Source organism: Acyrthosiphon pisum, chromosome X, assembly GCF_005508785.2.
Source record: "Acyrthosiphon pisum isolate AL4f chromosome X, pea_aphid_22Mar2018_4r6ur, whole genome shotgun sequence".
NCBI lineage: Eukaryota > Metazoa > Arthropoda > Insecta > Hemiptera > Aphididae > Acyrthosiphon > Acyrthosiphon pisum.
The window spans coordinates 33,202,693-33,225,336 of NC_042493.1; the positions used below are offsets into that span (position 1 = coordinate 33,202,693).

At 30.1% G+C, this 22,644-nt stretch overlaps 1 long non-coding RNA gene across 1 annotated transcript; it reads right to left on the bottom strand.

Moving 5' to 3' along the window:
• Positions 1-16,472: 16,472 nt before the first annotated feature.
• LOC115033382 lies at positions 16,473-22,294 on the bottom strand. Its single transcript, XR_003838710.1, has 2 exons — positions 16,734-22,294; positions 16,473-16,703 (listed from the first exon to the last, which is right to left on the bottom strand). It is a non-coding gene; the product is annotated as an uncharacterized LOC115033382 (long non-coding RNA).
• Positions 22,295-22,644: the final 350 nt, after the last annotated feature.

Consider the following 22,644-nt stretch of genomic DNA (forward strand, 5'->3'; position numbering starts at 1 on the left):
TCGTATCGAAAAAAAATTGACCTATCAAAGGTTATTGCTATGGGCACGAGCCTATACCTTGGCTATGCGCCACCGTGTGACCCTGGATACGGCACTGACCAGAAGATTCGCGCGTGTAGACAATTTATTACGTATAGTATAATATAATTTTTACGTATAATATAATTTTTTTTACGTATAGTGGGACGATGCAATACGCGTTCGTAAACTAATTTTATTTATAGACTACACACACGACTTGTGCGCTGAAAATGACGGGCCGGGGGACAAGACCGGTCGAAAATCGAGTACCTACATACGGTGCGCATAGTTTTATGACAACGTGTATGATAATAATACTATCAAACAGCGCGTGCAATGTAATTGGGTAATATTTTTTAAGTGTGTGACAGTGTACAATACTGCTGTCTATTGTCTGGTGGTCTACGAAAATAAATCCGCAGACGGAGATCCCCCCCCCCCCCGCTCGCGAGGGAGATGGCGGTCAGACGTCACGACGAGCGATTATGATTACGCGGCGGTCAACGGGGCGTGAATGCGTGATGTCGTCGCAGTGCATGGACACGTGCTGCAGGACGAAACCGGAACGACAATAATGATAATAATAGTATAGCGCATTAGACGAAGTGGTTGTTATCTAACATTTTAATAGCAGTCGTGTGGTAAAAAGCTGCGCAGTGTTTGAGTGTTGTCCGACCGGTGGTCCGTACCCTGTCATGACGATATAGCCGGCGCCGACATTTTTTTTTAAATTTTCAAATCAATTTCAATGAAACGAAAAATAATATGTATTCGAAAACAATTCAAACGGAGTAAATAATAAACTGTAAACCGAAGAGAATACATTTTTTTGTTAAGCAATGCGTATAGGCATTGAGCACAAAAAAAATTAGCTAAAATCGAGTTGGTTCGCGAAAGCTCTGACCTATCAAAAATTTTCCATATGAACATTATTGTTAAATAGTGCGGGAAACGCTTTAGTAACGATATATATATATTTTTTTAAGAGGTACTCACGAAAACGAACTGATGACTGTTTCAAGCTATAGCCTCTATTGTTTACCAGTTACATATTAATAATAATATTATGTTTTAAATTTTAATTGATAAATGGGAGGTGAGGGATCCGAAACGATATTGTACTAACCACGGAAGAAGTGCGATTAAGTTCCAATAACTGTCGATTAAAATTAATTCGAAATTTATCTCTTAATAAACAATAAGGGCTATTATAATTTACATAGGTGAGAAATAATCACTTAAAAAAAATTAATGAGGATAAATCTGATAAATTATATTTAATATTTGTTTACAAGTTTTTAATCAACATTTTAGTCAAACTATAATATAAAAACAAACCAATTCATCACTTATTCTTCAAAGTTAAAAGTTTCAATAGAACGTGAACTTTAAAATCAGAAAGCCTTAGTTCTAACTGCAACTTGCAAGATAGAAAATTATAAGTAATTGAAAGTATAACTTAAAACTAATTAATGTATATGATATTATTAATACTTTTAATTTTTGTTTATTGTATGGAAGCGATTACTCATGACGTATTGAGCAATAACGAAGGTTCTGCAATATGTTATTTATATGTTTTAATATTATTATTATTATATAATATAAATTATAATGTATGTGTTTCTATAAATTAACAAAGCTATTTTATAAACTAACGCCACAACACAAATTATATTGGTATGTGGCCAAATATAATTAATATATAAACATTATATAGGTACATACTATAAATGTGTCAAGATTAAAATATAATACAATGCAAGGTCGCCCGCGTAGTTTCTTTTAGGAAATCCAAAAAATATAAAATAAAATATATCGGTAGGTTGCCTATTACCTCGTACGGTTCAGACGTTAGAAAAAATATTTATTAAAAATTTGCTTTTCCGATAAATCGTGTGGAAAAATAACTCGTTGTGTGCTGGCCCGCTGAAAAATGTGACTAAGCCATTTTTATTATACAGTCGAGCAGTTGATTACTGCGTATTATGTAGTTGGAGCGATTCAACAAGTATAACTAACGATGATATATAATGGCCGTGTGTAAAATCTGTAACGAAACAATTGTGTACGTTTTTACTTTTGAACTCGTTGACGCGTTGTCCACGTGCGGCATATATTGTAGAAAATATTTATTTAATTTTATAATCATCAGAGAAAATGCTTCCCGTCGTCACGTGCTCTCCTGAATATTGTGCACCGGAGATCGGTGATTGGTCGAAAAATGCTCTAGAACTCGAGTCGTTGAAATATTATATTTTATTTATACATATTTAGGGGTTATTAGATCTAATTCAAAATATATTGAAGATCAGCTAAGATTTAGAATATTAAAAAAATTTTAAAAAGTAAAATCTAATACAAAAAAAAAAAAAATAGTAAGACACTTGTAATTAAACAATAATATTATAATAATTATAGTAATATCAACAACAATAATAAATAATAATAAATCAAATGAGGAATGGTGGTCAACTTCATAATCCTGCACAAAGGATCGTCTTTTAGATAGGTAACGTATGTTCGGTGAAAATATGGATAGAATAGGAATGGAATACAAAAAATAGATACAAACCAACAATACTGGAGAGTCATCTATATCGGAATTATTAACTTTAGACAAAACATAAAATCACTGTATCAACCCTTCTATCAACTAACGATTTTACGTCGAGGACATGAAAAACAAGAGAGTAATCACGCGATGGGCATTGAATTCTTCAAACAAAAGTATAGGACTTAAAGAATTTCTTCTGGACATGTTTCTGTTATAACGTCATAATATTATCTTATCGTGAGATCTCATCATAGAAATAAATAATAACATCGCTAGTGATATAAATCAACACAAAAGCGCAATAGACAACACAGTTGTATTATATTATATTATATAGGCTAACCTACAAGGTATTGTGGTGTTGTAATAACGATTTTGTCTTCAAGCGATGATGTCAGCGCACCGTTTGTTTTCTCTATCCGACCCACACGCGTAACACGGAACATTTTGCGTTCAGCAAACCCAATTTCGTGTCAGAGTGTATATAGGTTTAGGTAAAGGTATAACTAGGTTAGTTAGATATTAATTATGTAGAGCACCTCATGTCGGATTTTATTTCGATGTTTTGAGTTCACAGCAATTGATAACAGCGTAAAATATTAGTATATTCTGCCATATTTTAAAAATTATCTAAACTAGCTTTGTAATTAAAATATAATCTATAATTTTGAGAATAATAATAATAATAAGTCAATAATGTTATTCTCGTACCTATATATGATATTAAGATTGGTTCTGCTAAAGCCTAAAAGTATAAATTGTCTGTGTATAAAGGGGTAAACAATAATTATGTGAAGCGCTGACATCCTCATAACCGATTACAACGAAAGCGATTCGTATCTAATAATAATTATTAGATACGAATCGCTATTATTATCGTTTACACAATGTGTCGATGAATATTGCTAACATATTAATATAATAAACCATATACTCGGTATCCGGGTATAAAGCCGCAGCGATACAATATACCGATATTTGGTGATCTCGCCGACACAATTAATAATAATATATTATTATAGGTACTATATTATTGTTATTATAGCTGGTTAAGGATATATTTATTAGATTAATTATTCCAACGGTATTATGACTTTATAATTTTAATATCGATATAAAGTGACAATAAATTGTCATAATATTTACTTAATTATATGTAACGTGAATTTTCGTGAAACAAGTAAACATTGCTAGAGTCAATGTTATAATAATTTGAACTTTTAATTTAATAACTTTTATAATATGTACTGTTAATAATAAATTATTATTTCTTACATATTAAAAGGAATTAACTAAGTCCCGAGATGGGAAGCGATCGTCACCTCCCCATCGCTTCTTCTTCAAAACCGCTATCGACTATTTGTCATGTTTTGTGTGATTATTAAACAAATGCGAATTCCCATACACAAAAGTACCCAAGTCCTGGTAACAATTGCATTGCATATTATAATATAATATTATAGTTATTCGTCTACAGATAATATTATGCCTACCGTCATAATACATTACTGTATAAAATAAATGAAATTTAATGAACTTACAGATTTTTTTCTCGTAATAATTTACTTATTTTGTGTTTTTTTGTGTGTTTCAGGTATTATTAATTTCCCATACCCAACCAAACAGCTTTGAATAATTGCGATATCCGGTGAACGTTCTATGGCGTATGTATTATTATAATTCAACTTCAGTTTTTACTCGCGGGACCACGATTTCGATCGTTTTTACACTTTTTACTGTTTTTTAATGCGACATTGCCAGATCGTATGTATATAACCGACAGTAATAGGTTTGAAAAAATATTTTCCCCTCGCCGAGACGTATAATTACTACGCACAACTTCATTAATCAATCATATTTAGAAATTATGTTTTTATTTACAGAAATACGAAGAGTAATAATAATTATTGGAATAAAAAACTATTATAAATATTTATAGAACTGTAGTAGTAAATATATAACAGGTGGTGGTTATTTCATATTTAAAATCCACGGTATTGCATTCTATATTATGTTAAATTAATAAGTAAAGAATTTTAAAGAAATATAATATTATAAGTACTTCAATTTGATATTTATATTAATTAATGTGTAGGTAATGATTAGTTAGTGATTGGTAAATATAATATAATTCATTGTAATTCATTTAAACAAAAGAAAAACAATTTATTAACTAATTTCATATTTTATTCAAAAACGTATAGGTACTTAATTTAAAGATCTTAAATTCAAAATCTCTTTTACTATAGCAGATATTTTTTTAAAACCACCAATTTGGAAGAACAGATAGCTTCTATAAGCCGTAGGAGCAAGTATGTATATGCAACGGTCAATTTTACATTTCGCATCCTCCTACACGTAAAGTGGTCGGTTATAAGTATGATTACATGAACAATAATTTGGCAATGTCGCTTGAAAAAATGTTCGCGATGGTTCGTTTTTCGGGTAAAAAAATGTCTTTGATCAGCCGACAGTCATTCGCAAATCATGTTACGAAAAAGGTAAAATGTTCCCAATCGTGATACGTCCACACATGAGTAAAATATAATATTGCGATATTACGGTACGTTTAGTAAAGTCTTATTTGGAGTAGGTAGTTTTCCGTGAAAATTGTGTGTTTTAACGTTTGATATAACCATATTATTATAATACAAATGTTGCAATCGGGGCATGAAAACGATTTCAAAATTAATTTCGATAAAAATAGTTAACATTCCCTAATGACATCACGAATTATTTATTATATTTATGATTTATATCAAAATAATAATCGTTTTATAATTTATATGTGTATCTACGAAAATTGGTTTAAAATTTAAAGCAAATTTTAAATTCAACATTAACCTGCAACAGGTAAATAATATTGTTCTACGGTAGATAATTTAATTTTTCAGCACTATTTCACAGCCTCACATAATGATGCGTAAATGTTGGTCGTTGGTAGAAATTAAAATTGATAAAATCATAAAAATGCAAAAGTGATATTTTGAATTGAATAAATAAATAAAAAAATCATGTTTGAAATCTAATTATAATTCAGAATTAAAAATCATTATATTGTGCAACAATGTAAAAATAATAAAATTATAAAATCATTTTATTACATTAAATTCAAACAGAAAAAAACTAATATCATAATAATAAACAAAATTGAAATTGAAATAATATAGAAACATTTCATTTCGATTTCAAGCCCTGGTTGCAATATTCCACCGTCATAATAATATTATCAAAACAGTAGGCAGGTATACAACACAACAATAATAATGTACTATATTGTCCGAAACGGATTGAATATCGAATCCTGCACAGAAATAAACAAATAATTGAATTTTTATTCAAATGTATAACTCGGTTGATTTAATATTTTCAATACTTATTGCCACTTATCGGGTATAAGTGTATAATATAAGGCTGACGATGCTTGATGATATTATTAATAATAATATGAAATACTTCAATAATATAACTAATAATAATATTATAGTCTATCTTGTACGGCACATGCATTATACGTTTAAATATTACTTCGAAAATTGTGCACGAGAACTCGCGTACATAATACATATGCATTATATATAGGTACTATATAATATATTATATTATCAATTACGGCCAAGAATAATAAACTACCGAAGCTAATTGCGTTGTTATTAACAATCCCCCGACGACGTAAGAACATTAGTCGAATGAGTATACCTAACATATTGAATTCAAACAATCCTTGAAACCTGTAAAGTGGGTTGCGCAAGTTGTACTATATAGGTACATAATTATTATTATAAATTAATATAAATGCATACAATTTTATTTCCGTTTAATGTTCAGTCAGGTATATTTTTTTTTCGTATATTAGAATCATCATTTTAATCAACCATTTTTTTTTTTTTTTTGTAACTTATAAAACGATATAATATTCACAAACTATTATCTCATAATAAGTATGTTTAGTAAGTACTTATCGAAATTGATTTTCAAATGAGTTTTTCATTTTCTTAAAACAAATCCACCCAAAGTAAATTGCTCATATTTGAAAATTTAAAAACAGCTTAAAAAGGGATCTAACATAGTTTAGATTGAATTATCATACATTTATTTTCCCAATAATACTTCATAGAAAAGAATAAAACCAAATATTTGCACAGAATTTGAGTCTAATAATTCAATGAGTAGGCGTAACTTTGTCAGGGTCATAGTTCTGAATTCATGAAAAAATACACTGCATCCGACTGAAGTCCTAATATGTTTTTAAACGGAGGGTCAGCAAAAAATTATGGCAATTTAAAAAATATCATTAAATTGACAGGTTTAAAGCGTATTATATTACAGCGTAACAAAATTGAAATACATATTAGAAAACAGAGTATGTACTTAAAGAATATAGACTATAAATAAGAAGTTGTGTGGTCAGTAAAATGTACAAAAATTAATTGGAAAAAAAAAACATTCAACATTAACAGATATATAAAATTATGATCATTATTTTTGTACATTTTGTGTTTGATACTTCTTTGGGAAAATGTTTAAACAGATTATATAATATATTTTTCAAATTGTCAATATATTATAATATTATGAACTATGCTCTTACTCATAGGCAACTTAAAAAAAAATTTTGTTCGACTATAACATGATATTAAGTATTTTATGATGAAAATAACGTTATTAATAATTATTAATCGTTGACGTTTACAGTAATCTTTATCACTTTTTCTTCAGTTTTCGATATTTTTTAACTGTCATCCGTAGAAATCGAAACGGTAATTATTTAAACTATCAAGCGACTCCACTCCACGTGTTTTATGGTCGTTTTACGGCGATAGTTAAAAATGTGTACCGTCGATTTTCTTACAAGTCGATTACCTATATAATATAATATTATAAATAATCGTTTCACAGTGATCTAATCGTCGAAAACGAGAGTCGAAACGGTTCAGTTTTATGTGTAAATTTTGCGTATAAAATATTCAACCTTCTCAATGGTGATATAATATAATTTTATAGAGAAAAAAAATTGGCCTTAGGGCGTCATCAAAACATAATGCCCCATTTGCACCGTGCCCGCTGGTCTAATAAGTATTCATTAAGTAGCCAGGTTCGCGCATGCTTTTATCTTGAAATAACTTAAATTTTTTTTTTTCTAAAAGATTCCCGTGCCGAGTTTAAAACTTGTTTGCAGCCATCCATGCATAATTCGTTCGCAATAGTTTACTACACTTTTAACCCTGTTGAGATGTTAATATGCGTGAGTATGAATAAAAATAAAATTATCATCATTACAGTTTGGTATACAATATTATTATATTGCTATACGCACGTCAACTGCATTAATGCCACATAATAATAATCGTGATCTACCGATACTTAAAAGCTGGTTCTTTTGGTTTATGTAAAAATGAACATAAAACATTATAGGTGCCTACTGTACGCACGTTTTATATTTTATAATTATATTTGAAATAAATTACAATATTCGTATCTCTTAAAACTTACCTAATCGTTTCACATGAATAAAATAATTACTAACGTAATATTGATTTTAGACTTATAAACTTAAGTCGAGATTATACCTTACATATACCTGGTGTGTCCGATCGTCCGTCCTTGCATAGTTACGATTGTTAATTTGGTAAACAAGGAGATGTATGATAATATTATTATTCGTAAATTTACTATAATATTATAAAATATCATTATTGTAATGCAGTTTTACAATTGTGATTATTTTAAGCGAAGCGATATGAGTGACTGACAAGTGACAACCGGTCAGTGTGCCTGTCCGATACTTTTTTAATATCTGTTAGTATAATATTATGAAACAATAATATATTATTAATTACTCATATTTTTAATATTTTATACTGGCTAGTGGGTGAGAATTTATTTTTAATTCACTAAATAATCTTGAAAATGTCCTGTCAATTATTTATAAACTAAGATGTTATTTTAATTTAGGTTTCTTCTTCACAGACTAGGTAGGTACCAATAATCCTTTTAAAATTCTATATGGAATTAAATTTTATTGTTTGAAATACGTTTAAGGTTTAAAAACCAGTAATTGAGCACTCTCGTGAGCTTTCCTATGACTTATTTAAATTTATTTCTGCTATCAATCATTATTATTAAACACTATATTTTATAATTTGTAAGTTGTAATGATCGTCTTTAAATTTTGCACGATTTATATATTATAGATATCCATAATCATCACCGGTTAATATTATGAATTTGTGTTTTTTTTTTCTATACATAATTTAATACAAACATGTTAATTTACAATTATGATGGTGTACCTATACGCTATATTATATATTAAGTGTGATTAATTCCATTATCCCAACGATTATTAATAACGATCAGCAATACAATAAATCGTCTAAAGGTATAATATTCTTGGTTTACAAATTAATTATCTATAGGTAATGGAATATATTAAATCGAGGGGAAATTACCAAGCAGGCGGTATTATAATAGTATAGTGCACGAGACGATGATCGAATGTGAACCTAACGAGATCTTGACGATATTTCACTCGATTTAACTGTTTTTCGTGAACACTACTTACCGCCGATAATCCACCGATAAAATTTTTTTGTCGAGTCACAAAAATGATAAAAATATGATTATGAATATCACGTAAAGATATATTTGTTAAAAAAAAATCAGGTACAGGATAAAATAATAACAATGCATAGCTTCGTACATCCATAACGCGACTACAGTGCAATATAATTTCTCCGTTTTGTGTAACTAATTTATATTTTTCTTATACATACATAATATTGTTCCAGTAACGTACGAATGTGTGTTTCTCCGGGGAAAAGATTTTTTTTAGTTCGATATTTTTGTTTTTTTATAATAATTTCCATTCTATATAACTATATGAGTGCAGTACGCACACGACTCGTATTATAGGCATGAGCTGACCTTCGTGCCAGAGTAAGCATAACTAAAGCTTTACCCCACCAACATTTGTACCCTATAATGGTATATTATTCATAAACACGAATATTATCGATTTGTTATGCACCGCTAACAGCGTGAATCGGACTAAAAAAATTACACGATAAACATATATTTTTATAATAATGGTCCCGCAATATTATTTTAATAATAATTGTTATATTTTATGGATTATTTAATATTATTTACTTTAAAAAACGTAGGTATATCAGATAAGTACCTTATTACAATGAATCAGTAGTTTCGATCGGTGTTTCTCAACCTGGTGGTCGCGATCCCAGCTAACTTATTATTTAGGGTCGCGTATGAATTAAAATTGTATGTATTATATGTATTTGTAAATATGTGGTATACGTTTTTTTAATTAAAAATAATTATAATATTATATGTATTCTATGTTGTGTACAATGTACAGTAATTTTAGTATTGATTATTAATAATAATCTATATTCTATGCGAGTATATAAAAAAAATATATGTAGGGGGTAGCTAAAAAATGTAAATTCAAAAAGGGGCTCGTCACAGTAAAAAGGTTGAGAAACACTGGTTTAGATTATTTCAGAATTTATATTTTCTGTTATATTATACTTTTATCGTATGTAAAGTATTTACCTGGTATACGAGCGTATGCAAAAAAATTCGCGGAGTAAAAACACCTTGAATTTAATTTCTTAGAGTTTACATGATTGGAGTGCTTGGTACCTAAGGTTATGAACAATAATTTATGTCTTTCTTTAGTCTCGTATCCAAAACATAATTATAAAATAATCCTAGACACTTTCGTAATCATCATAATGTTTCTCGGTAGGTTTCAACTTTTCGTGGTTTACAAGGTGATTTTTTTTTATCTCTATGCATAATATAATTCTGCTGCAGTTCTAAGTGGCATAATAATAACACACTATCTCGTATATGCTCTCGTAATTATAATATTATCTATTGTATATAATATCTAAAAAGCAAATACCTATGCATTGAATCTAATTGAAAGTACATAATATATTATCGGTAATCATAATAATAATAATATATAATCATATAAGCCATTCACACATTAATTGTTATCTGTGAATATAACAAAAAGGAAATATTTGTTAAATCGCATTAATCTAATCAAAAATCAATAAAGTCAATCATACTAATATAATCACAAATCAATCGAACATGTCAATCAAAAATTATGTTTATCCATTTTTGAAAGACAAAATACAACTAGGTACCTACCTTGTTATTTTATTTTAATTACATTTTTTTACCTCATTTTGTTAGAAATTATGGTATTTTCTATTGGAATTGTATAGGACCCTCTTATAAATACACCATGTAAAACCACTTAAGGGGATTCGATACCGTAATTTTCTGTTTTCGTCTAACACACGCGTTTCATAGTATTTTAGACGTGTTTTTTGCCAATCATACCAATTGATCTAATGAAGTGATAAGAATTCTGTAAGCAGATTTGAATTCGTCATCAAGTCTGCTTGTATTCGACTTTCCCACATTTTTGATATTATCCCCCAAATTCCAGAAAAAGTCATATAAAAAAAGAGTATTTAAACATTTTTGTTTTTCAATTTTTGGAGAAGCTAAAATCAAAAAATCAAATATGTGGGAAAGTCGATTTCAAGTAGAATTGATGACGAATTCAAATCTGTTTTTAGAACCCTTATCGCTTCATTAGATCGATTGGTATGTTTGGCAAAAAACACTTCTAAAATACTATGTCGCGCGCGTGTGAACGGTATCGAATCCCCTTAAAGAATGAAAAACAAATTGTACTATCAGACGAATATAGAATAATATAATATAATATCATAATTATTATACCTATATACTAAGACACAGTGTGACGAAAATATTTGGACGTCCGGCGGAAGCAAGACGCGACCGTAGGAGAAAAATCTTGTATACAGTAGCGGACACTGAAATGAAAACCGCGAGACGATGAAAAGCGAAAGGCATTTTCTATATGTATAAAAATAACATTACCTATATTATACAAACCATTCGGTCGCGCAAAGTCCGCGAACGACGAGGGGCCCAAAAGGCAATACTGACGACCCCTCGTAATATATTACCCATGTGGGTGTACGAATCGATCGTAGTGGACGACCGGGAGCGGGAAAACGGATATCACTACACACGCAGTTGTCGACGTATATATAGGTACGACGATAATGTATGTGACGACCGATATAAGCCTGCGACCATTGAAAGCCTCGGAAAATCATGTGTATGTATAGGTAGGCAGAGGTTTTATTCGCAATAGGCCAACAGGTTATATTATTATTTTTGCCCAACTCCACGCACGCACGCACGCGAACTGCAACACTCGAGGCGGGCGTGTAGACCCATTGTCTGCCGGAGTCACATAAATCTTTGTTTAGCGTCTTTGACAAATGTCTCTGGTGAATTTATCCTCCAGCTGATACCGTGGTACATGAATATATATATATATATATACGTACACGTACGACCGCTTGCTGCACCGCACTATATACACACACCCATTCTTCCTTATTTCCTCCCACCCCCTCCACGGTTTGCTCCTATTCCAAACCTCCTCATCGCTGCCCATGACTTGCTCTTGACTTTCATTGTGAGACTTGAAAACTTCTTCTTTTTTTTTTGCTATAGGCGGTACTCTTTGTGTTGTGTGAATCGCATTTCCACCTAACCTTTTTGTATTATTGTTGTTGTTATTATTATTATTCAATCTCGATAAATTGTATCGCGGCGATAAGTAAAATGAAAAAAACAGCAGTGAAATGTCCGTTTAATTCTAGTTTTAGAGATGTAAATCAAAAAACACGCAGATAAACACAAACATAGTATAATATACTTGCATGTGTTGTCAAACGTAGAATCCCGTCGAATTTGGTCCGGATAAACTCGATTTTAAATTTTAAAATTCAATGAAACGATAATATTATGATATAATACTATAATTTATCACAAGGCGATCACAAATGTTCTAAAATGTATGTAATTCCCACTCAAAAGTTAAAACTATGATCTTATCATTTATTTAGTTCAAATCTGAAATTTTTGGTTCCTATATATATATTAATAAGGGTCAACATTTGTTCTAGTTCTATCAGGTCTTTATGATCGATTTCAAGCCCCGAATTCATAGCACATTTTAAGCGCAAGTAAAAAGAAATATAATTATGTCAAGGCATCGAAAAAAAATCACAATAACATGTTTCCGAAAGAAAACAGCGAGGCGCGTGCGGCCATGAATACTAAAACGCATAATGTACCTAATACAATTAGAAATGTTTTCCAAAAACAATAGAATTATTTTCCGCATGATGTACGAGCTACATGTATATATATATATATTATATTATATATTGAGGTTTTGTGTAGGATTTTCGACTTTATTCGCGTAAACGCGGATGTTTATTCTGGGTGGATCGGTATAAAAAACCTAACGACCGCAACAAAGGCAAACAAAACTATTTTAATCTAGCCAGCACTACATATGCGTATCGCATATATTCGAGTACCTCTCTATATACATGCCCTAACTCGATCCTGAACTTTGTAATGGAAATCCACTTGCGCATTACACTGTTTACAATGTATTCCATTTGTATGTTTAAACACGCAAATCGCACGTGTCACGATGTTCTGGCGATCGAGTGTCTACATAATGTATTATACACTACATTATAGGTGCAGAGCAATTCACCGAGCACGCTTACTCGCACTTTTATTTATAGGTACTTTAATAGCACATTTATTTAAATCCTTATTTCCGGAATTGTCGAGTATACTTGTAAGCACCGCAATTTCAGATACTTCGATTTTCGCATAAACACGTCTTGTGCAGTAGCCACAAACTACTTTATTTTCGTAAAATGATAAAATATGATTCCACTTGTATCTATATCGATTGCGATGATGCATCAAATTTTAAATGCATTCTAAATCAAAAATCTAACGAGTTGTTTCTGATTTATTAAACGACAGGCAATATTTATAGTCTATAATATGATATTAATAATGCTTAATAACGGTTTTGCACCAAATGTAAAATCGAAGTCATTCTCTGTATCAGTTACTTTACACTTACCATACATTTACTATAGTTATTTATCTTCGCGAAGTTTTTTTACAAATAATAAAATGATGTTAAAATTTAATCATTTTAACATAAGCATAACGTATTACGTATACCTAACCTATTATGTTAACTGCAAGGTTTCAAATTTCCGGTAGGGAGGAAGCCAAGGTTAGCGATTTAAACGATACGCTTCTGTACGCGAACGTAATATGTGCAGTATATATTATTATAATTGTGTCGTTGAGAGTGAGTATCATGTTATTAAAATATACTGTTACGACGTTTAAAACCTGCACATCGCCGTTTTGTATATTTTATCCATGCGAAATAATGAATTATTGGTAATCTTAAAAATATATTTGACTTTGGCGCATTTGACAGAAACAAACAACTGATAGAATATAAACAAGTCCGTGGTGATCACAAACCGATTGATAGCCCTTTCAACAAGTGTGAATGAAATAGAACTTCACGAGTACATGACTTTCCGCTCCGGTGGTTTTCCGGGAAACGTAATAAAATATTAAGGTATAAAAGGAAGAAAATAAAATGTAATCATTGACCTGGTTTTGATATGATACGTCGGTTACTATACATGATACCTTTTATATATAATAATAATAATGACAATAACAATATATTTTATTTTTGCAATAGTAATAATCAATCCATTATACGATATTTAAAACGGTTTTCAATTTTATTACAACACCCCCAAACACCTGAGCTTGTTGCTCAGGGAGCCATTTTTATCAATCAATTTCGGGGTTTTTTTTTTTTAAGTTAAAGCCTCGATAACAGGTCCATATTGGCTTGTTTTGTTTTACATACTTAACTTATTAAAACTAAATTGTACAATTTGATATATTACTCATAAATCATAAAATGTTTTTAATGGAATATTCAACGGTAAAGTGTGTCGTGAGGGTGCATTCAAGTATGTCGAATTTTTGTCGGGTCTCTTGTGTGTCTCTGCATTTTTCAATTAGCTGTACACACATAAGATAAAAAGAAAATATGTAATTTCTACATAACTGCAGAAGCTAAAATTTAAATAGTCTATCTATCCGAGTGCTTAACATACTTCTCAAACAACTTCAAACTAATTACCTATATTAAAAAAAAAAAAAAAAACATGCATTGTAACGAGTTATACATAATAATATTTGTACTATATGTATCGTCACTCATCAAGACTGAGCATTGGAAGACACGTGGCCATAAAATACGAATCTGAGTTACATATTTTATAACTTGCACCCTGCATTTAAATATAGATACTTTTTTGGGAAAATGTAACTATTGTAAGTTGTAACTAATAGATACAAGATATTTAATTAACATGTAATATTAACACCACTACGGTATCGTACACACTAAGATAAGATATTATGTTACCTATTTATATAATGAATCGTTCTAAATATTCTTCAATCGCCATAATATTATGGTATACTATATAATATCTTAATATAAATATTTCAGTCATTAGTAGTACAACTTCATTATATTATATTATTTTTTATTGATCCAGACACCGAGTGTTATTCAGTTTTATTAAAATTATAGTTTAAGGCTTTAATTTATTTATTTTAATTAATAATTATTAATGAAATACGTAAAACCCCGAATTCTTCGATTTTAGACAGCATTTATTTGGAAATTAAATTTATTTTTTATATTTAAGTAACAATTTAAGTAACTCGTTTATTTTTGATGTAACTATACGTACTGCGATACGTATAACTTATACCTATTTTATATTTAGATAATTTTTTTAAAATAACTTGTAAATTGTATTTAGACACATTATTCTAGAGTAACAAGCTATTGTAAATGGTCACAATTTATTTAGTAATTTACCCAGCCTTGTGGTCATACATTTATGTATTTATATATAATTCAATACTATTATAATCGTAAAAAGTTTGCTTGGAATATGGTTATGATATATAAACGACGATTTGGCGCTCGCTCGCACGTGTATTATTAGGTGCAGTTTGCCGTTGGTCGTAGGAAATGCGTTTGCGGTTGATAAAAACTTCGGATTTCCTTCGCTTCGTATTTTAGTCATAGTATATACTCTAATATGTACCCGGCATGTGGAAATATTTCGCACGATAATAATGAATAACCGACAAACTTTCCGTCATCAGACGCAAAAAAAGTTGCAAAATGTTTGTCGTTTGATTTCTGCAACGAGACACGTTCGAGGAAGTCGTTGGATTTATTATATTATAATATGAATAGTAAATAATACAACATGTGTGCAGAAAAGTTTGACGGTGCAGTGATTTTTATTGAAAAGTAAAATAAAAATGATTAAAATACAATAATATTATCAGAAATTCATGCTTGGTGAATTTTGTGCTCCGTAATAATATTTAATGAGAGGATACCATGGTATAACTGGTAGTCAGCGGACCTGCAGTCTCCGTTGGTGTTGCGAGAGGAGTCAAAATGACGGGTTGTACCTACCGTTTATTTTCTGAGTTTTAAAAAACAAAACGTTAAAATCGAAAGTTTATCACAATGTTGCCAACTTATCAATTCTTCGATTTTCGATATAACTATAATAATTAATTAAGGACTGGTTGCACAAAAAAAAATTTATTGATCCTATAACTTATTGGCTCTATAGGTTTTATCGGTTTGAATATTTTATTGATAGATAAATATTAAAAATCGTTGCACAAATCATTTCTTATATTATTATATTTTGAGCCACATACCATAATGGTTCTGAGTGGTTCAATTATTTAAGGTTATGGTTCATTAATATTTTGATAATATTGTTTTGTGATAATATGAAGATGTTGATAAGGTTTCATTAATTTTATTTTATTGAACCAATAAAACTTATTGGACCAAAATCGGGCCTATAAATTTATGGATCAATAGTGACTAATGGTCGATAACTTATTGGTTCAATAACTTTGTGCAACGTATTTTAATTTTTATCGATTCAATAACTCAACTTATTGGACCAATAACTATTAATTGAACCAATATAGTTTTGTGCAACCGGCCCTAAGAGTTATTATTTTTAGAAATAAGTTGCTGCAGTTCCCACTTGTGGTCTTGTCACCCCTACGACAACTGTTTGACCATGAAAACCACATACTATAACAACTTTTGTTGTTTTTAGTATAAATGTTTACTAAATATTTACGATCTGTTCTTTTTTTCACAGTAAGTTAATTTGTCACCTTTACATGATCATAAGTTTTAAGTCATATACAAACTATGCTCATATTGATATATGTATAAGTAACTGCCGAGCTGCGTTTGTAATGTCTGGTAGGATTTCACGGAAGTGTTTAAGAAGTGAGCTACAAGAGACGATATGAGATTGGTATTTGGTTAGAGTTTGCCACAGGACGATCTTTTTGATGGCTATTTCATTGATTGTTTTAGTCTTTAGAGTTCAACATAAAATAGTTAATTAATATGTATCGTTACAAACATGTAAGGCGCTTTACTGTTTTAATAATAAGTTGTGTGTTATGTAGAATACAAAATACCATACGGACTCAATTTTAATACTTTTCTAGGCCGTTTATATCGTGACGTGATTGTTTTTATTTTAGTCTTTAATATATATAATATTATTATTTATTATAAACGAGAAATTCCATGCCGTGCACAACGCGCATAAAGCAGTACAAAAGTGTCGGGGCATTGCTTCCCCGACAGTTGAAATAATGTACTACAGAACTTTACAACTGCAGCAGTAGAAACTGTAATGCATTTTTAAATTAATTATTTTTTCATGCGCCTCTTCGGCCGTAAAGTTGAAAAAGTTGAAAATGCAAATGTGCATATCGCATGCGTAAACGGCAAAATACCATTAAATTCTAAACCATACATATTATATTATACATACATAGGTACTATACTACATTAAAATTCCTACCGGGTTTTAAAATATATAATTCGTGTACAGTGGTTATGTCATGACGATTGTTAATTTTTTTTCAGCACAACCTAAACATTTTCGCTTTTTTTTAACTTGCACTGTATAGGTACTACACCAACAGCTATCGTCGGGTTTGATCGAATGTAATTTGAACGTAATAACGATATACTTACACTGCAGTTCTTATACTGCGTGGTGGATATTATAATACTTTTATTTCCTGCGGTCGAGAATTATGATTATTATAATATGCCTGCCTATAGCCTACACCTACCTGACATGAAAATGGCACAAAAATGGCATAACATTACGATTTTACAAATGGAAAACGAAAATTATTTTCAAACTCGATCTGACATTAATTGGTACGTGTAGAACACGAACGCGTAAAATATAATTATGTAAGTTTTCGTGTGCAGATATGAAAAATAACCTGTAATAATGTGCAGGTTACCTAATCCGGCCGTGTTATAAATGGGTAAAAAAAAATAGAAACAGAAAACACGGCATTTTTATTATTTAATATTATCTTCAATAAATTAAATCAGCGGCGGATACAAGCAGGAAAAAATGGGGTGAGTTCAAACGAAAGAAAAAAAAATTAGGTAGGTATCGATTTAAAATGTTGTAGTTTTCAAATAATAAAGTTTATTTTAAAGTATACGTTTTATTAAAAATTAAGAGTCATAATTATGATAAAAGCAAAATATTAATATTTATGATTAATAAATATTAATATTTTGGTTTAGTACCTATGCATTATTGACAAACCCTGACGATAAATATTAATGAATTAAGCTGTGTATGGAATTAATTTTTTTTATGGGAATTACGCATAACTACCCTTAACACTTTATAATAAACATTTTCATAGCTTCATATAGTTAGAAATTTAACCTACCCCCTTGAATAAATCCAAGATTCTGATCCGTGAAATTGAATAATTTAATTATTAGTAATTTATACCTCTAATGGTGCTTAGCCGCTATGTCTAATGACTTGTTTTTTCGTGTTTTTGTAAAATCACGTGTCTCCAACTATAATGGTTAATATTGTATTCCACGTGGTTGATATGTGATATCATGTGAGTATCATATGGATACTCAATTATTGCATTAGTAGCTATCTCTTAACAAAAACAATTTCATTTAACAACAAATTTCAAAATGTTCTTTGCACATACAATTTATATTATTGCATTATCATTCTTAATCGTTGAGAGTTTCAAAAATGGAAATTCAAAAATGCGTGATAGATGACGGTTATCACGATTACAAATAATTGTCTTGTGAAAGTGCTCAAGTTCAAACTATTATTTAACGAAAAACCCGTGTAATGCACTTTTATTATAATAGGTAGGTACATTAATTAACCCGTGTGTCGATAGTTAATAATTTGCAGAGTTTTGAATAAAATAAAATCAAATTGAAATAAATAATGTGAACAATTTTTTTCTTCTGAATACCTATTATCATTTTATATTACATACGACTTTAAATATTCGCATCACCCCTTCCTTCACACATATAGGAATGGTTTACTAAAAATATATTCCAACAGCTGTATCGTTCTACACGAAGTGTCCATAACAACCTTTAGGTATGATACACCGCTGTATTTTAACGATTTTGTTCGTTCGAACGCGTAGATTTACGAAGGTATATAATATCATATTATTTGCTTGTAAACACACCATTTAAAAAATAATGATATTCTTGTAAAAAAAAATAAATAATATCGATCGTATAAAAACTAAAAATTAAAACGGGCGTACGACATGTTAATTGTGGTGTGCACATAGGCTTCGGAGGGATTAAACGAATGTGTTAACGTTTCACGACTCAAATAATGATAATAATTATTGCGTAAAATAATATGTCCGTAACGATATTTTTTTTCAACCAGACAGTAGGCGCGACGCTGCACCCATCATACACCTAATAATTAGTACATTTATATATCATTTACCAGTCTTCTTTACTCTATAATATTATGGTGGGTATAAGTACAGGAAAATATTTTAACGACTTCATTGATGTTGTTGTAGTACTGCGACTGTGCATCCGCGACGACGGCATAAAATGTCTTATGACTATATAGGGTTTAAAGTGCATTATTTTTTGGGAGCTTTAGGACAATGCGTTCCAAGTATATATACAAGATTCGCTGCATGCTATTCAATAGTGAAACGATGTAATTGTACTTACTAGATGTTTATCGTTTACCAAAGTTGAAGTTAGGAAATATTGTGGAACAAAATCACTTTCAAACATTCATTCGAATATATGAATGTTGAACCAAAGAAAATCCACAGTGCCACAGCGGATATAATATGCGAATCCAAAAGCCTTAGGGCCTCATACCTCGCAACAATAGACTTGTTACACCTCTGATCATAATATTATATAACATTATATAGATATTAATAAAGTAGTTATATAGAGTGGTGTTTGCCAACGTAATATTGTGTGTAATAATAATATAATATTATTACTGAATTAATAATTCTTATACAAATTATTATTATAACAAAAGTTTGCATATATAATGTATTTATATTTAAATTTCATGGCCTTATAATAATATATTATAAATTGTGACGGATTATCAGAAGACCCAGACTAGGCTGGAATGAAAAACGTCCCGTAAAGATGCCACGGCGCCGTGTGCGGTTTTTATTTTATTTTGATAAATGGATCACGAACTGCTCGGTATTTGATCGTTTGTCTCCACTTTATCCATCCAAGGTTTTCAAACCACCATGCGTAATATATTGTATCATAATGATGTAACAGTGGCAGGTAAATCTTTGGGTGGGATAGATAATAATATGGAGGTGGGTCACAGTCAGAGTTTTTTTTCTCACATTTGTGTATAGATTTCCTCTCTTGCCATTTTCGTACTTTATTTTTGTCCCACATTTTATTACGTTGTTTTTATGAGGACCACTTTTCCCCCCAAATACGATCAGTTTTGTTTTCTGGTTTACTCGAACAGTTCAAAGCGTTCAAGAATAATAGTTTTGTCGAATGCGATTTACAACTTTGGATGTTCGACGTCTTGCATAACGATAAATTGTTTGAAAAAATGTGAGATACCTTGTGCTATGAAAATTGTTTTATTTGAAAACAATTTTTGTAATCGATAGGTGATATTGGTTATTGTTTTAATCAATATCGATTATATTATATTACAACATACTTGCAACTTACAAGTATTGTAATATATTATGGTTCAGTCTGTTTTACTTGTACGAACTTATTAAAAACAAATAATATATCACTTTACTTTCTCAGACGAAATTCAAAGAGGTCGTGAGGCATAATATAAATTATGAAAATATAATATAGATGAATCATAAACCGGATCTTCCAATATGTATGAGATGGTATAGGTATACATATTATATATAGTATAATATGTACTCCGTTATAGATGCTTTATTTTATTTAGGTAAAATAATATCTTATAAATTGTTCGAATTTCTTTTTCGGTTGTGTTTAATTAAAATTTTTAAAATAATTTATTAACACAACAAAAATACTACCTACCGCATCAACCACGATTTTTTTTTTTTTATCTAAAGAGCTGAGTTCGCTTTTATACAATATTTTACTTGATTATTCTCACATGCGTGATTTTATTTATGAAAATGCAAATTTTACAAATTTGATCCATCAAAATGTGAGTTCATGTACCTAGTGCGTCTTGCAAGCTGTCCGATATGTCGCAAATCACATACAACCAAGTTTGGCTAAAATCACTAGCGTGAACCCAGTGCGTTTAATGTAAGTAAGTACCCAATATTATATTATATACATGATAAATGATAAGCATAACCATCACCGATTCTTGCGGACTCGTGGACGACCATCGGTGGGCCCATTACTTTACAATAATATTATGTCGTATAACATACGTGTGTAGCTAAAAAATTATGACACAACGTTGCAATTATACCACCATTCAAATCGCATACACTGTGAACCGTACAATTGACTGTTGTAATTATAATAATAATGTTAATATGATATTGTGTTAACGTCATTGTAGACCATAACCAATTACGGGCCTTTTAAAGGACTTTATATTATTATTCCTGCGAATAGATGATAGTACCTATATTATAACACATACACGAGTGTATAATATGAGCTTACATTACAATTTCGTGCAGCAAAATCAATCACAAAACAATAATTAGTAGTTTTATTATTATAACTACGGTTTTTGCATTTGTTTTTTCAGTTTTCGTTGTTGCTGATGTTATAGTTTTTATTAATGTTGTTGTTGTTGTTGATTTAATCGACAATATTATTAAAATACTAGCTGTGACGGCGCGCGATAAAACTGTATCGGAGTTTGTTTCAAAAACAAAAACGTAATATTATTATTGCCAAATTCAATTTGGTCGTCATGATAATTACAGTAGGTCTATCGTCGTACCAGTTGCCTGCAGTTCATTAAAAGCGTCATTGTATAATTTACATCGTATTATTTATCATTTTATTTTCCAGACCCCGCGAGTCCGTCTCACGTATTATCCTTTTCGAGGAATGTCAAATCGCAGTGTTATTGCTGCAGAGTTTTTTATTTTTCTAATTAGGTATAAACGACCGTTGCTCCGTAAAAGGACAAATCGAGTTAATTTCGTTTTACAACTGCAAAAAAAAAACAACCCGGGTATAATAATATAACCAGATTAGGTACAGATTCTGAACGGAGCAATGAATGTTTACATTTACAATTATGTGTGTGTGTGTGTGTGTGTGTGTGTAGTTTTATGTGCCTGTCATCACCTTTTGTATCAGTAAAAATGCTTCGAATTTAAACTTTGAGGGTGTTTTTTGTTAGTAAATAGAGATCCTATTTCAGACCGGTTGGAACTTCTTGATTTTGTCGTATTTCAAATATGAACATAGTGTTTAACAAAGTGTTGACCTTTGATATTTTTGCCAAATATTTTATAAGCATATTTTTCTAGAAACTTTTAATTTTTAAACTTTTTGAGTTTTTTCTATAAATGTTGATCAAAATTGTATTCTGCGTCAAAAAGTTCAAAAGTTTTATACAAAATCCTCGTGAGTTGTTTTGATAGAAATTTCAAAATAT